Source organism: Garra rufa, unplaced genomic scaffold, assembly GCF_049309525.1.
Source record: "Garra rufa unplaced genomic scaffold, GarRuf1.0 hap1_unplaced_003, whole genome shotgun sequence".
Taxonomy (NCBI): domain Eukaryota; kingdom Metazoa; phylum Chordata; class Actinopteri; order Cypriniformes; family Cyprinidae; genus Garra; species Garra rufa.
In genome coordinates, this window is record NW_027394278.1 from 3,425,787 (window position 1) to 3,440,467 (window position 14,681).

At 40.5% G+C, this 14,681-nt stretch overlaps 21 non-coding genes across 21 annotated transcripts; all 21 read left to right on the top strand.

The window, feature by feature from the left end:
* The first annotated feature begins 3,081 nt into the window (after positions 1–3,081).
* On the top strand, positions 3,082–3,200 carry LOC141311558 (5S ribosomal RNA). Its single transcript, XR_012349017.1, has one exon. It is a non-coding gene; the product is annotated as a 5S ribosomal RNA (ribosomal RNA).
* Positions 3,201–3,284: 84 nt separating this feature from the next.
* On the top strand, positions 3,285–3,403 carry LOC141310242 (5S ribosomal RNA). The gene has a single exon (XR_012347788.1). It is a non-coding gene; the product is annotated as a 5S ribosomal RNA (ribosomal RNA).
* A 753-nt stretch (positions 3,404–4,156) lies between these two features.
* Positions 4,157–4,275, top strand: LOC141311559 (5S ribosomal RNA). The gene has a single exon (XR_012349018.1). It is a non-coding gene; the product is annotated as a 5S ribosomal RNA (ribosomal RNA).
* Positions 4,276–4,359: 84 nt separating this feature from the next.
* LOC141309821 (5S ribosomal RNA) lies at positions 4,360–4,478 on the top strand. The gene has a single exon (XR_012347368.1). It is a non-coding gene; the product is annotated as a 5S ribosomal RNA (ribosomal RNA).
* A 753-nt stretch (positions 4,479–5,231) lies between these two features.
* LOC141309965 (5S ribosomal RNA) lies at positions 5,232–5,350 on the top strand. The gene has a single exon (XR_012347511.1). It is a non-coding gene; the product is annotated as a 5S ribosomal RNA (ribosomal RNA).
* Positions 5,351–6,103: 753 nt separating this feature from the next.
* On the top strand, positions 6,104–6,222 carry LOC141311560 (5S ribosomal RNA). Its single transcript, XR_012349020.1, has one exon. It is a non-coding gene; the product is annotated as a 5S ribosomal RNA (ribosomal RNA).
* A 753-nt stretch (positions 6,223–6,975) lies between these two features.
* Positions 6,976–7,094, top strand: LOC141311561 (5S ribosomal RNA). The gene has a single exon (XR_012349021.1). It is a non-coding gene; the product is annotated as a 5S ribosomal RNA (ribosomal RNA).
* Positions 7,095–7,847: 753 nt separating this feature from the next.
* Positions 7,848–7,966, top strand: LOC141311562 (5S ribosomal RNA). The gene has a single exon (XR_012349022.1). It is a non-coding gene; the product is annotated as a 5S ribosomal RNA (ribosomal RNA).
* An 84-nt stretch (positions 7,967–8,050) lies between these two features.
* LOC141311563 (5S ribosomal RNA) lies at positions 8,051–8,169 on the top strand. Its single transcript, XR_012349023.1, has one exon. It is a non-coding gene; the product is annotated as a 5S ribosomal RNA (ribosomal RNA).
* An 84-nt stretch (positions 8,170–8,253) lies between these two features.
* On the top strand, positions 8,254–8,372 carry LOC141311566 (5S ribosomal RNA). The gene has a single exon (XR_012349025.1). It is a non-coding gene; the product is annotated as a 5S ribosomal RNA (ribosomal RNA).
* Positions 8,373–9,125: 753 nt separating this feature from the next.
* LOC141311567 (5S ribosomal RNA) lies at positions 9,126–9,244 on the top strand. The gene has a single exon (XR_012349026.1). It is a non-coding gene; the product is annotated as a 5S ribosomal RNA (ribosomal RNA).
* A 753-nt stretch (positions 9,245–9,997) lies between these two features.
* Positions 9,998–10,116, top strand: LOC141311568 (5S ribosomal RNA). Its single transcript, XR_012349027.1, has one exon. It is a non-coding gene; the product is annotated as a 5S ribosomal RNA (ribosomal RNA).
* A 753-nt stretch (positions 10,117–10,869) lies between these two features.
* On the top strand, positions 10,870–10,988 carry LOC141311569 (5S ribosomal RNA). The gene has a single exon (XR_012349028.1). It is a non-coding gene; the product is annotated as a 5S ribosomal RNA (ribosomal RNA).
* Positions 10,989–11,072: 84 nt separating this feature from the next.
* LOC141309822 (5S ribosomal RNA) lies at positions 11,073–11,191 on the top strand. The gene has a single exon (XR_012347370.1). It is a non-coding gene; the product is annotated as a 5S ribosomal RNA (ribosomal RNA).
* Positions 11,192–11,944: 753 nt separating this feature from the next.
* On the top strand, positions 11,945–12,063 carry LOC141309966 (5S ribosomal RNA). Its single transcript, XR_012347513.1, has one exon. It is a non-coding gene; the product is annotated as a 5S ribosomal RNA (ribosomal RNA).
* Positions 12,064–12,147: 84 nt separating this feature from the next.
* LOC141311570 (5S ribosomal RNA) lies at positions 12,148–12,266 on the top strand. Its single transcript, XR_012349029.1, has one exon. It is a non-coding gene; the product is annotated as a 5S ribosomal RNA (ribosomal RNA).
* Positions 12,267–12,349: 83 nt separating this feature from the next.
* On the top strand, positions 12,350–12,468 carry LOC141309823 (5S ribosomal RNA). The gene has a single exon (XR_012347371.1). It is a non-coding gene; the product is annotated as a 5S ribosomal RNA (ribosomal RNA).
* Positions 12,469–12,552: 84 nt separating this feature from the next.
* Positions 12,553–12,671, top strand: LOC141310262 (5S ribosomal RNA). Its single transcript, XR_012347806.1, has one exon. It is a non-coding gene; the product is annotated as a 5S ribosomal RNA (ribosomal RNA).
* A 753-nt stretch (positions 12,672–13,424) lies between these two features.
* Positions 13,425–13,543, top strand: LOC141311571 (5S ribosomal RNA). Its single transcript, XR_012349031.1, has one exon. It is a non-coding gene; the product is annotated as a 5S ribosomal RNA (ribosomal RNA).
* Positions 13,544–13,626: 83 nt separating this feature from the next.
* LOC141309824 (5S ribosomal RNA) lies at positions 13,627–13,745 on the top strand. Its single transcript, XR_012347372.1, has one exon. It is a non-coding gene; the product is annotated as a 5S ribosomal RNA (ribosomal RNA).
* Positions 13,746–13,829: 84 nt separating this feature from the next.
* On the top strand, positions 13,830–13,948 carry LOC141310263 (5S ribosomal RNA). The gene has a single exon (XR_012347807.1). It is a non-coding gene; the product is annotated as a 5S ribosomal RNA (ribosomal RNA).
* Positions 13,949–14,681: the final 733 nt, after the last annotated feature.

Sequence of the window (14,681 nt, forward strand, 5' to 3'; positions counted from 1 at the left end):
AGTACAATTAGAGATGTGGTATTTTATATGAAGAAAGAAGGAGGCATTCTGTTAAGTTTAGATTTAAATAAAGCTTTTGATAGGGTGGAGCACCAATTTTTGGAGAAAACTTTGGAAACGTTTGGTTTTGGTGGTAGATTTAGAACATGGATAAGGTTGCTGTATAATAGTGCACATAGTGTGGTAAAGTGTAATGGTGTCTTAACTGATGATTTTATAATTGAGAGGTCCATAAGGCAGGGTTGCCCTTTGTCTGCTTTGCTATACTGTATTACAGTTGAACCACTCGCAACTCTAATAAAAGCGGATAAAGAGCTGAAGCCAATTAATTTTGCAGGTGATGGGGTCAGTTTAATTCATCAGTATGCGGATGACACTACGTTCACTGTGAGGGACATGGATGACATAAAGAGGATAATGGAGCACATGAATACATATGGTGGTGCTGCAGGGGCAAAAATAAATGTAGAGAAGTCGGAAATTATGTTCTTTGGGGAAAATAAAATATTTGACTGTGGTACCCCTTTTAAAATTGTGGATGATTATATTAGAGTTTTGGGGGTAAATATAGGTTTGGAAGAAAGTAAGGCTAGGGATGTATCTTGGTCGATAATCCTACAGAAAATAAAGCAAACTGTGAACTATTGGAAATTAAGAAGCCTCACACTAAAAGGGAAAGTGACTGTTATCAATATGTTGTTAATGTCAAGATTCGTTCATACATTGAGTGTGTTAGACATGCCAGAGTGGGTCTTGAGAGAGGCAAACTCTATTGTAGTAGATTTCTTGTGGGGTGGGAAAAACGTGAGGATCTCAAAAAAGGTATTAATGGCAGATAACAAGGATGGGGGCTTAAAATTGTTGGACTTGGACACGAGGAGGAAGGCATTAAGGCTTAAAATTGTTAAGAAATATATATATAGCAAAGAAACTTATGGATGGAAATATTGTATGAGGGATTGTTTGGCGAAATTTGGGTCTTGTAGTCAAAGTAATCTGTTCATGTGTTTAAAAGAGTCTATGATAAAAGATGTACCTCAGTTCTATAAAGAAGTATTCCAAGCTTGGGTTAAATTTTTGCCACAAGTGCATTATAGGTGTAATATGCCTGAATTAGTACTAAATCAACCCGTGTTTTTGAATCCTAAAATAACAGATAAGGGACACATGCTGGAAAATAAAGGTTTTATGAAAGTTGGTCTATACCTGATAAAGGATTATGTTTATGAAGTAATTCCAGGTTTTCTGCCCCCCCAGGCAATCCTGGACATGGTAATGGAAGAGAATGAAAATATGAGGAAAAGTACTGTGATTAATGTTTTTGAGAAAATTAAGAGTTGTATTCCTAAGGACTGGATTACCTTGATAGACAAACAAGAGGTGAAAACAAATGAGTACAAGTTTCCCGAAATGTATATTGAACGGGGTGATTGTAAGGTAGAACTGTCAAAGGTTTTGTTGAAAGAGTTTTATTGGATTATCTTGAAAAAAGAAATTAAAAAACCTGCCGCAGAAATTTATTGGAGAAATATATACTCAGGGATAAAGCCGGTAATGTTGTGGAAGAACCTAAATATTAGATATAACTCAATAGAATGTCAACAGAATGATTTTATATTGCGACATAATAGAGTATATACAAAAGAGGTTTTGCATCAGATTGACAAAAATATTGCGAGAGAATGTGATGTATGTGATAGGGAAGTTGAGACCTTAATGCATTTATATATACAATGTAAAGGCCTGAAAGAATATCATGAATTATTAAAGCTTTGCGTAAGGAAGAATTGGGAGGATATAAATTTTGTGGATGAAGAGTGGAGTAAGTTATTTTTGTTTGGCATGGTGAAAGAAAGGAATGTAAAAGGAAATGTGCTTCTCTTAAATATGATGTTAAGCCATGCAAGGTATGCAGTACGATTAAGGAGAAATATAGCTTATTTTGACAAAAGAAAAGAAAATGTTTGGTCTATTTTCAAGGTCTTAATAAAACAACATATGAAGATGATTAAGACTTATATGGATGCTGAATTTTGTAAGACTTTTGTTGATGGAAGCACATTTATCTCTGTTACAGCATTGAATGCTTTGATGTTTAATTTCTGAAAAAGTGTAAATGAGGGAATGCTGAATGTTCTAATGGTGAAATTTATTATGTACTTATTGTAAATGTGGAAATTATTTTATAATAAAAAAAAAAAAAAAATAAAAAAAAAAAAAAAAAAAAAAAAGAGCGCCCGATCTCGTCTGATCTCGGAAGCTAAGCAGCGTCGGGCCTGCTTAGTACTTGGATGGGAGACCGCCTGGGAATACCAGGTGCTGTAAGCTTTTGCCTTTTCTTCACTATTTATATAATATGCTGGCTTTTAGAAAGACGTGTTTTACCGCTCTATTTATTACAATCATTTAAATGTATTATAGAGTTTTAAGTGTTTTACATGTTTTTTAGGCCATTTTATTACTCTTAACATTTTAAGTGAGTGTGTGTCTTTAAAAAATGGATGGTTGGCCTGCCATGTGACTAGACACATGACAGGAAGCAGGAAGTACAACTGTATAAGAGAGCAGCATGACAAACAAAGGACAGTCACCAAACTGTTGGATTGAGGAGTTGCTCATTTTAGAGCTCACCTTTCCATTCACCACCTGCAAACTTTGGATTACACTTTCTGTGGATTGTATATACACCGGTGGACACTCACATTGGACTTATCAACACACTGGGATTCTTGGACTGTTTTTAGGGTATGGACAAATGAACTGTATTCTTTTAACAGCGTTTACCTCGTTTTATCGTGTTGTTTTAAAGTCTTTTATGTGAACCTTGTAAATAAACCAAATCTATTTAAACCAATCTTCTTTTATGTCTCATTCTTTTAACCACTAGTCATCTCTCACAGTTAAATCTGATCCCATTTTAGTCTTGTAACTCGGCTGATAAGGCCGATTGTTACACTTGGATGGGAGACCGCCTGGGAATACCAGGTGCTGTAAGCTTTTGCCTTTTCTTCACTATTTATATAATATGCTGGCTTTTACGGAGGCTGATCTTTAAATAGCCCACTTTTTGGAGCAGCCCTCGCTTACGGCCATACCGCGCTGAGAGCGCCCGATCTCGTCTGATCTCGGAAGCTAAGCAGCGTCGGGCCTGCTTAGTACTTGGATGGGAGACCGCCTGGGAATACCAGGTGCTGTAAGCTTTTGCCTTTTCTTCACTATTTATATAATATGCTGGCTTTTACGGAGGCTGATCTTTAAATAGCCCACTTTTTGGAGCAGCCCTCACTTACGGCCATACCGCGCTGAGAGCGCCCGATCTCGTCTGATCTCGGAAGCTAAGCAGTGTCGGGCCTGCTTAGTACTTGGATGGGAGACCGCCTGGGAATACCAGGTGCTGTAAGCTTTTGCCTTTTCTTCACTATTTATATAATATGCTGGCTTTTAGAAAGACGTGTTTTACCGCTCTATTTATTACAATCATTTAAATGTATTATAGAGTTTTAAGTGTTTTACATGTTTTTTAGGCCATTTTATTACTCTTAACATTTTAAGTGAGTGTGTGTCTTTAAAAAATGGATGGTTGGCCTGCCATGTGACTAGACACATGACAGGAAGCAGGAAGTACAACTGTATAAGAGAGCAGCATGACAAACAAAGGACAGTCACCAAACTGTTGGATTGAGGAGTTGCTAATTTTAGAGCTCACCTTTCCATTCACCACCTGCAAACTTTGGATTACACTTTCTGTGGATTGTATATACACCGGTGGACACTCACATTGGACTTATCAACACACTGGGATTCTTGGACTGTTTTTAGGGTATGGACAAATGAACTGTATTCTTTTAACAGCGTTTACCTCGTTTTATCGTGTTGTTTTAAAGTCTTTTATGTGAACCTTGTAAATAAACCAAATCTATTTAAACCAATCTTCTTTTATGTCTCATTCTTTTAACCACTAGTCATCTCTCACAGTTAAATCTGATCCCATTTTAGTCTTGTAACTCGGCTGATAAGGCCGATTGTTACACTTGGATGGGAGACCGCCTGGGAATACCAGGTGCTGTAAGCTTTTGCCTTTTCTTCACTATTTATATAATATGCTGGCTTTTACGGAGGCTGATCTTTAAATAGCCCACTTTTTGGAGCAGCCCTCGCTTACGGCCATACCGCGCTGAGAGCGCCCGATCTCGTCTGATCTCGGAAGCTAAGCAGCGTCGGGCCTGCTTAGTACTTGGATGGGAGACCGCCTGGGAATACCAGGTGCTGTAAGCTTTTGCCTTTTCTTCACTATTTATATAATATGCTGGCTTTTACGGAGGCTGATCTTTAAATAGCCCACTTTTTGGAGCAGCCCTCGCTTACGGCCATACCGCGCTGAGAGCGCCCGATCTCGTCTGATCTCGGAAGCTAAGCAGTGTCGGGCCTGCTTAGTACTTGGATGGGAGACCGCCTGGGAATACCAGGTGCTGTAAGCTTTTGCCTTTTCTTCACTATTTATATAATATGCTGGCTTTTAGAAAGACGTGTTTTACCGCTCTATTTATTACAATCATTTAAATGTATTATAGAGTTTTAAGTGTTTTACATGTTTTTTAGGCCATTTTATTACTCTTAACATTTTAAGTGAGTGTGTGTCTTTAAAAAATGGATGGTTGGCCTGCCATGTGACTAGACACATGACAGGAAGCAGGAAGTACAACTGTATAAGAGAGCAGCATGACAAACAAAGGACAGTCACCAAACTGTTGGATTGAGGAGTTGCTCATTTTAGAGCTCACCTTTCCATTCACCACCTGCAAACTTTGGATTACACTTTCTGTGGATTGTATATACACCGGTGGACACTCACATTGGACTTATCAACACACTGGGATTCTTGGACTGTTTTTAGGGTATGGACAAATGAACTGTATTCTTTTAACAGCGTTTACCTCGTTTTATCGTGTTGTTTTAAAGTCTTTTATGTGAACCTTGTAAATAAACCAAATCTATTTAAACCAATCTTCTTTTATGTCTCATTCTTTTAACCACTAGTCATCTCTCACAGTTAAATCTGATCCCATTTTAGTCTTGTAACTCGGCTGATAAGGCCGATTGTTACACTTGGATGGGAGACCGCCTGGGAATACCAGGTGCTGTAAGCTTTTGCCTTTTCTTCACTATTTATATAATATGCTGGCTTTTACGGAGGCTGATCTTTAAATAGCCCACTTTTTGGAGCAGCCCTCGCTTACGGCCATACCGCGCTGAGAGCGCCCGATCTCGTCTGATCTCGGAAGCTAAGCAGCGTCGGGCCTGCTTAGTATTTGGATGGGAGACCGCCTGGGAATACCAGGTGCTGTAAGCTTTTGCCTTTTCTTCACTATTTATATAATATGCTGGCTTTTAGAAAGACGTGTTTTACCGCTCTATTTATTACAATCATTTAAATGTATTATAGAGTTTTAAGTGTTTTACATGTTTTTTAGGCCATTTTATTACTCTTAACATTTTAAGTGAGTGTGTGTCTTTAAAAAATGGATGGTTGGCCTGCCATGTGACTAGACACATGACAGGAAGCAGGAAGTACAACTGTATAAGAGAGCAGCATGACAAACAAAGGACAGTCACCAAACTGTTGGATTGAGGAGTTGCTAATTTTAGAGCTCACCTTTCCATTCACCACCTGCAAACTTTGGATTACACTTTCTGTGGATTGTATATACACCGGTGGACACTCACATTGGACTTATCAACACACTGGGATTCTTGGACTGTTTTTAGGGTATGGACAAATGAACTGTATTCTTTTAACAGCGTTTACCTCGTTTTATCGTGTTGTTTTAAAGTCTTTTATGTGAACCTTGTAAATAAACCAAATCTATTTAAACCAATCTTCTTTTATGTCTCATTCTTTTAACCACTAGTCATCTCTCACAGTTAAATCTGATCCCATTTTAGTCTTGTAACTCGGCTGATAAGGCCGATTGTTACACTTGGATGGGAGACCGCCTGGGAATACCAGGTGCTGTAAGCTTTTGCCTTTTCTTCACTATTTATATAATATGCTGGCTTTTACGGAGGCTGATCTTTAAATAGCCCACTTTTTGGAGCAGCCCTCGCTTACGGCCATACCGCGCTGAGAGCGCCCGATCTCGTCTGATCTCGGAAGCTAAGCAGCGTCGGGCCTGCTTAGTACTTGGATGGGAGACCGCCTGGGAATACCAGGTGCTGTAAGCTTTTGCCTTTTCTTCACTATTTATATAATATGCTGGCTTTTAGAAAGACGTGTTTTACCGCTCTATTTATTACAATCATTTAAATGTATTATAGAGTTTTAAGTGTTTTACATGTTTTTTAGGCCATTTTATTACTCTTAACATTTTAAGTGAGTGTGTGTCTTTAAAAAATGGATGGTTGGCCTGCCATGTGACTAGACACATGACAGGAAGCAGGAAGTACAACTGTATAAGAGAGCAGCATGACAAACAAAGGACAGTCACCAAACTGTTGGATTGAGGAGTTGCTAATTTTAGAGCTCACCTTTCCATTCACCACCTGCAAACTTTGGATTACACTTTCTGTGGATTGTATATACACCGGTGGACACTCACATTGGACTTATCAACACACTGGGATTCTTGGACTGTTTTTAGGGTATGGACAAATGAACTGTATTCTTTTAACAGCGTTTACCTCGTTTTATCGTGTTGTTTTAAAGTCTTTTATGTGAACCTTGTAAATAAACCAAATCTATTTAAACCAATCTTCTTTTATGTCTCATTCTTTTAACCACTAGTCATCTCTCACAGTTAAATCTGATCCCATTTTAGTCTTGTAACTCGGCTGATAAGGCCGATTGTTACACTTGGATGGGAGACCGCCTGGGAATACCAGGTGCTGTAAGCTTTTGCCTTTTCTTCACTATTTATATAATATGCTGGCTTTTACGGAGGCTGATCTTTAAATAGCCCACTTTTTGGAGCAGCCCTCGCTTACGGCCATACCGCGCTGAGAGCGCCCGATCTCGTCTGATCTCGGAAGCTAAGCAGCGTCGGGCCTGCTTAGTACTTGGATGGGAGACCGCCTGGGAATACCAGGTGCTGTAAGCTTTTGCCTTTTCTTCACTATTTATATAATATGCTGGCTTTTAGAAAGACGTGTTTTACCGCTCTATTTATTACAATCATTTAAATGTATTATAGAGTTTTAAGTGTTTTACATGTTTTTTAGGCCATTTTATTACTCTTAACATTTTAAGTGAGTGTGTGTCTTTAAAAAATGGATGGTTGGCCTGCCATGTGACTAGACACATGACAGGAAGCAGGAAGTACAACTGTATAAGAGAGCAGCATGACAAACAAAGGACAGTCACCAAACTGTTGGATTGAGGAGTTGCTAATTTTAGAGCTCACCTTTCCATTCACCACCTGCAAACTTTGGATTACACTTTCTGTGGATTGTATATACACCGGTGGACACTCACATTGGACTTATCAACACACTGGGATTCTTGGACTGTTTTTAGGGTATGGACAAATGAACTGTATTCTTTTAACAGCGTTTACCTCGTTTTATCGTGTTGTTTTAAAGTCTTTTATGTGAACCTTGTAAATAAACCAAATCTATTTAAACCAATCTTCTTTTATGTCTCATTCTTTTAACCACTAGTCATCTCTCACAGTTAAATCTGATCCCATTTTAGTCTTGTAACTCGGCTGATAAGGCCGATTGTTACACTTGGATGGGAGACCGCCTGGGAATACCAGGTGCTGTAAGCTTTTGCCTTTTCTTCACTATTTATATAATATGCTGGCTTTTACGGAGGCTGATCTTTAAATAGCCCACTTTTTGGAGCAGCCCTCGCTTACGGCCATACCGCGCTGAGAGCGCCCGATCTCGTCTGATCTCGGAAGCTAAGCAGCGTCGGGCCTGCTTAGTACTTGGATGGGAGACCGCCTGGGAATACCAGGTGCTGTAAGCTTTTGCCTTTTCTTCACTATTTATATAATATGCTGGCTTTTACGGAGGCTGATCTTTAAATAGCCCACTTTTTGGAGCAGCCCTCGCTTACGGCCATACCGCGCTGAGAGCGCCCGATCTCGTCTGATCTCGGAAGCTAAGCAGCGTCGGGCCTGCTTAGTACTTGGATGGGAGACCGCCTGGGAATACCAGGTGCTGTAAGCTTTTGCCTTTTCTTCACTATTTATATAATATGCTGGCTTTTACGGAGGCTGATCTTTAAATAGCCCACTTTTTGGAGCAGCCCTCGCTTACGGCCATACCGCGCTGAGAGCGCCCGATCTCGTCTGATCTCGGAAGCTAAGCAGCGTCGGGCCTGCTTAGTACTTGGATGGGAGACCGCCTGGGAATACCAGGTGCTGTAAGCTTTTGCCTTTTCTTCACTATTTATATAATATGCTGGCTTTTAGAAAGACGTGTTTTACCGCTCTATTTATTACAATCATTTAAATGTATTATAGAGTTTTAAGTGTTTTACATGTTTTTTAGGCCATTTTATTACTCTTAACATTTTAAGTGAGTGTGTGTCTTTAAAAAATGGATGGTTGGCCTGCCATGTGACTAGACACATGACAGGAAGCAGGAAGTACAACTGTATAAGAGAGCAGCATGACAAACAAAGGACAGTCACCAAACTGTTGGATTGAGGAGTTGCTCATTTTAGAGCTCACCTTTCCATTCACCACCTGCAAACTTTGGATTACACTTTCTGTGGATTGTATATACACCGGTGGACACTCACATTGGACTTATCAACACACTGGGATTCTTGGACTGTTTTTAGGGTATGGACAAATGAACTGTATTCTTTTAACAGCGTTTACCTCGTTTTATCGTGTTGTTTTAAAGTCTTTTATGTGAACCTTGTAAATAAACCAAATCTATTTAAACCAATCTTCTTTTATGTCTCATTCTTTTAACCACTAGTCATCTCTCACAGTTAAATCTGATCCCATTTTAGTCTTGTAACTCGGCTGATAAGGCCGATTGTTACACTTGGATGGGAGACCGCCTGGGAATACCAGGTGCTGTAAGCTTTTGCCTTTTCTTCACTATTTATATAATATGCTGGCTTTTACGGAGGCTGATCTTTAAATAGCCCACTTTTTGGAGCAGCCCTCGCTTACGGCCATACCGCGCTGAGAGCGCCCGATCTCGTCTGATCTCGGAAGCTAAGCAGCGTCGGGCCTGCTTAGTACTTGGATGGGAGACCGCCTGGGAATACCAGGTGCTGTAAGCTTTTGCCTTTTCTTCACTATTTATATAATATGCTGGCTTTTAGAAAGACGTGTTTTACCGCTCTATTTATTACAATCATTTAAATGTATTATAGAGTTTTAAGTGTTTTACATGTTTTTTAGGCCATTTTATTACTCTTAACATTTTAAGTGAGTGTGTGTCTTTAAAAAATGGATGGTTGGCCTGCCATGTGACTAGACACATGACAGGAAGCAGGAAGTACAACTGTATAAGAGAGCAGCATGACAAACAAAGGACAGTCACCAAACTGTTGGATTGAGGAGTTGCTAATTTTAGAGCTCACCTTTCCATTCACCACCTGCAAACTTTGGATTACACTTTCTGTGGATTGTATATACACCGGTGGACACTCACATTGGACTTATCAACACACTGGGATTCTTGGACTGTTTTTAGGGTATGGACAAATGAACTGTATTCTTTTAACAGCGTTTACCTCGTTTTATCGTGTTGTTTTAAAGTCTTTTATGTGAACCTTGTAAATAAACCAAATCTATTTAAACCAATCTTCTTTTATGTCTCATTCTTTTAACCACTAGTCATCTCTCACAGTTAAATCTGATCCCATTTTAGTCTTGTAACTCGGCTGATAAGGCCGATTGTTACACTTGGATGGGAGACCGCCTGGGAATACCAGGTGCTGTAAGCTTTTGCCTTTTCTTCACTATTTATATAATATGCTGGCTCTTACGGAGGCTGATCTTTAAATAGCCCACTTTTTGGAGCAGCCCTCGCTTACGGCCATACCGCGCTGAGAGCGCCCGATCTCGTCTGATCTCGGAAGCTAAGCAGCGTCGGGCCTGCTTAGTACTTGGATGGGAGACCGCCTGGGAATACCAGGTGCTGTAAGCTTTTGCCTTTTCTTCACTATTTATATAATATGCTGGCTTTTAGAAAGACGTGTTTTACCGCTCTATTTATTACAATCATTTAAATGTATTATAGAGTTTTAAGTGTTTTACATGTTTTTTAGGCCATTTTATTACTCTTAACATTTTAAGTGAGTGTGTGTCTTTAAAAAATGGATGGTTGGCCTGCCATGTGACTAGACACATGACAGGAAGCAGGAAGTACAACTGTATAAGAGAGCAGCATGACAAACAAAGGACAGTCACCAAACTGTTGGATTGAGGAGTTGCTAATTTTAGAGCTCACCTTTCCATTCACCACCTGCAAACTTTGGATTACACTTTCTGTGGATTGTATATACACCGGTGGACACTCACATTGGACTTATCAACACACTGGGATTCTTGGACTGTTTTTAGGGTATGGACAAATGAACTGTATTCTTTTAACAGCGTTTACCTCGTTTTATCGTGTTGTTTTAAAGTCTTTTATGTGAACCTTGTAAATAAACCAAATCTATTTAAACCAATCTTCTTTTATGTCTCATTCTTTTAACCACTAGTCATCTCTCACAGTTAAATCTGATCCCATTTTAGTCTTGTAACTCGGCTGATAAGGCCGATTGTTACACTTGGATGGGAGACCGCCTGGGAATACCAGGTGCTGTAAGCTTTTGCCTTTTCTTCACTATTTATATAATATGCTGGCTTTTACGGAGGCTGATCTTTAAATAGCCCACTTTTTGGAGCAGCCCTCGCTTACGGCCATACCGCGCTGAGAGCGCCCGATCTCGTCTGATCTCGGAAGCTAAGCAGCGTCGGGCCTGCTTAGTACTTGGATGGGAGACCGCCTGGGAATACCAGGTGCTGTAAGCTTTTGCCTTTTCTTCACTATTTATATAATATGCTGGCTTTTACGGAGGCTGATCTTTAAATAGCCCACTTTTTGGAGCAGCCCTCGCTTACGGCCATACCGCGCTGAGAGCGCCCGATCTCGTCTGATCTCGGAAGCTAAGCAGTGTCGGGCCTGCTTAGTACTTGGATGGGAGACCGCCTGGGAATACCAGGTGCTGTAAGCTTTTGCCTTTTCTTCACTATTTATATAATATGCTGGCTTTTAGAAAGACGTGTTTTACCGCTCTATTTATTACAATCATTTAAATGTATTATAGAGTTTTAAGTGTTTTACATGTTTTTTAGGCCATTTTATTACTCTTAACATTTTAAGTGAGTGTGTGTCTTTAAAAAATGGATGGTTGGCCTGCCATGTGACTAGACACATGACAGGAAGCAGGAAGTACAACTGTATAAGAGAGCAGCATGACAAACAAAGGACAGTCACCAAACTGTTGGATTGAGGAGTTGCTCATTTTAGAGCTCACCTTTCCATTCACCACCTGCAAACTTTGGATTACACTTTCTGTGGATTGTATATACACCGGTGGACACTCACATTGGACTTATCAACACACTGGGATTCTTGGACTGTTTTTAGGGTATGGACAAATGAACTGTATTCTTTTAACAGCGTTTACCTCGTTTTATCGTGTTGTTTTAAAGTCTTTTATGTGAACCTTGTAAATAAACCAAATCTATTTAAACCAATCTTCTTTTATGTCTCATTCTTTTAACCACTAGTCATCTCTCACAGTTAAATCTGATCCCATTTTAGTCTTGTAACTCGGCTGATAAGGCCGATTGTTACACTTGGATGGGAGACCGCCTGGGAATACCAGGTGCTGTAAGCTTTTGCCTTTTCTTCACTATTTATATAATATGCTGGCTTTTACGGAGGCTGATCTTTAAATAGCCCACTTTTTGGAGCAGCCCTCGCTTACGGCCATACCGCGCTGAGAGCGCCCGATCTCGTCTGATCTCGGAAGCTAAGCAGCGTCGGGCCTGCTTAGTATTTGGATGGGAGACCGCCTGGGAATACCAGGTGCTGTAAGCTTTTGCCTTTTCTTCACTATTTATATAATATGCTGGCTTTTACGGAGGCTGATCTTTAAATAGCCCACTTTTTGGAGCAGCCCTCGCTTACGGCCATACCGCGCTGAGAGCGCCCGATCTCGTCTGATCTCGGAAGCTAAGCAGCGTCGGGCCTGCTTAGTACTTGGATGGGAGACCGCCTGGGAATACCAGGTGCTGTAAGCTTTTGCCTTTTCTTCACTATTTATATAATATGCTGGCTTTTACGGAGGCTGATCTTTAAATAGCCCACTTTTGGAGCAGCCCTCGCTTACGGCCATACCGCGCTGAGAGCGCCCGATCTCGTCTGATCTCGGAAGCTAAGCAGTGTCGGGCCTGCTTAGTACTTGGATGGGAGACCGCCTGGGAATACCAGGTGCTGTAAGCTTTTGCCTTTTCTTCACTATTTATATAATATGCTGGCTTTTACGGAGGCTGATCTTTAAATAGCCCACTTTTTGGAGCAGCCCTCGCTTACGGCCATACTGCGCTGAGAGCGCCCGATCTCGTCTGATCTCGGACGCTAAGCAGCGTCGGGCCTGCTTAGTACTTGGATGGGAGACCGCCTGGGAATACCAGGTGCTGTAAGCTTTTGCCTTTTCTTCACTATTTATATAATATGCTGGCTTTTAGAAAGACGTGTTTTACCGCTCTATTTATTACAATCATTTAAATGTATTATAGAGTTTTAAGTGTTTTACATGTTTTTTAGGCCATTTTATTACTCTTAACATTTTAAGTGAGTGTGTGTCTTTAAAAAATGGATGGTTGGCCTGCCATGTGACTAGACACATGACAGGAAGCAGGAAGTACAACTGTATAAGAGAGCAGCATGACAAACAAAGGACAGTCACCAAACTGTTGGATTGAGGAGTTGCTAATTTTAGAGCTCACCTTTCCATTCACCACCTGCAAACTTTGGATTACACTTTCTGTGGATTGTATATACACCGGTGGACACTCACATTGGACTTATCAACACACTGGGATTCTTGGACTGTTTTTAGGGTATGGACAAATGAACTGTATTCTTTTAACAGCGTTTACCTCGTTTTATCGTGTTGTTTTAAAGTCTTTTATGTGAACCTTGTAAATAAACCAAATCTATTTAAACCAATCTTCTTTTATGTCTCATTCTTTTAACCACTAGTCATCTCTCACAGTTAAATCTGATCCCATTTTAGTCTTGTAACTCGGCTGATAAGGCCGATTGTTACACTTGGATGGGAGACCGCCTGGGAATACCAGGTGCTGTAAGCTTTTGCCTTTTCTTCACTATTTATATAATATGCTGGCTTTTACGGAGGCTGATCTTTAAATAGCCCACTTTTTGGAGCAGCCCTCGCTTACGGCCATACCGCGCTGAGAGCGCCCGATCTCGTCTGATCTCGGAAGCTAAGCAGCGTCGGGCCTGCTTAGTACTTGGATGGGAGACCGCCTGGGAATACCAGGTGCTGTAAGCTTTTGCCTTTTCTTCACTATTTATATAATATGCTGGCTTTTACGGAGGCTGATCTTTAAATAGCCCACTTTTGGAGCAGCCCTCGCTTACGGCCATACCGCGCTGAGAGCGCCCGATCTCGTCTGATCTCGGAAGCTAAGCAGTGTCGGGCCTGCTTAGTACTTGGATGGGAGACCGCCTGGGAATACCAGGTGCTGTAAGCTTTTGCCTTTTCTTCACTATTTATATAATATGCTGGCTTTTACGGAGGCTGATCTTTAAATAGCCCACTTTTTGGAGCAGCCCTCGCTTACGGCCATACTGCGCTGAGAGCGCCCGATCTCGTCTGATCTCGGACGCTAAGCAGCGTCGGGCCTGCTTAGTACTTGGATGGGAGACCGCCTGGGAATACCAGGTGCTGTAAGCTTTTGCCTTTTCTTCACTATTTATATAATATGCTGGCTTTTAGAAAGACGTGTTTTACCGCTCTATTTATTACAATCATTTAAATGTATTATAGAGTTTTAAGTGTTTTACATGTTTTTTAGGCCATTTTATTACTCTTAACATTTTAAGTGAGTGTGTGTCTTTAAAAAATGGATGGTTGGCCTGCCATGTGACTAGACACATGACAGGAAGCAGGAAGTACAACTGTATAAGAGAGCAGCATGACAAACAAAGGACAGTCACCAAACTGTTGGATTGAGGAGTTGCTAATTTTAGAGCTCACCTTTCCATTCACCACCTGCAAACTTTGGATTACACTTTCTGTGGATTGTATATACACCGGTGGACACTCACATTGGACTTATCAACACACTGGGATTCTTGGACTGTTTTTAGGGTATGGACAAATGAACTGTATTCTTTTAACAGCGTTTACCTCGTTTTATCGTGTTGTTTTAAAGTCTTTTATGTGAACCTTGTAAATAAACCAAATCTATTTAAACCAATCTTCTTTTATGTCTCATTCTTTTAACCACTAGTCATCTCTCACAGTTAAATCTGATCCCATTTTAGTCTTGTAACTCGGCTGATAAGGCCGATTGTTACACTTGGATGGGAGACCGCCTGGGAATACCAGGTGCTGTAAGCTTTTGCCTTTTCTTCACTATTTATATAATATGCTGGCTTTTACGGAGGCTGATCTTTAAATAGCC